This window comes from Apaloderma vittatum, unplaced genomic scaffold (genome assembly GCF_000703405.1).
Source record: "Apaloderma vittatum isolate BGI_N311 unplaced genomic scaffold, ASM70340v1 scaffold8405, whole genome shotgun sequence".
Lineage (NCBI taxonomy): Eukaryota > Metazoa > Chordata > Aves > Trogoniformes > Trogonidae > Apaloderma > Apaloderma vittatum.
The window spans coordinates 1-200 of NW_009717610.1; positions in this window are offsets into that span (position 1 = coordinate 1).

A 200-nucleotide genomic window follows, 5' to 3' on the forward strand; every position below is an offset into this window, starting at 1 on the left:
GAGCCCCAGCGTCATGGCTGACAGAAGGAAATCGTGGGGATTTAGAGCCGAAAGTAGCACAACTCTGGGAGTGTAACTGCGGCTGCGGAGGGGATCGCTGCAGTCCGGGATCTTCCACTCACTGCCCCTTGTAGGGGTTTGGCATCTCCGGCAGGACCCGCTCCAGGTAGCGCCTGTGGCTTTTTTTTGCCGGGAAAAAC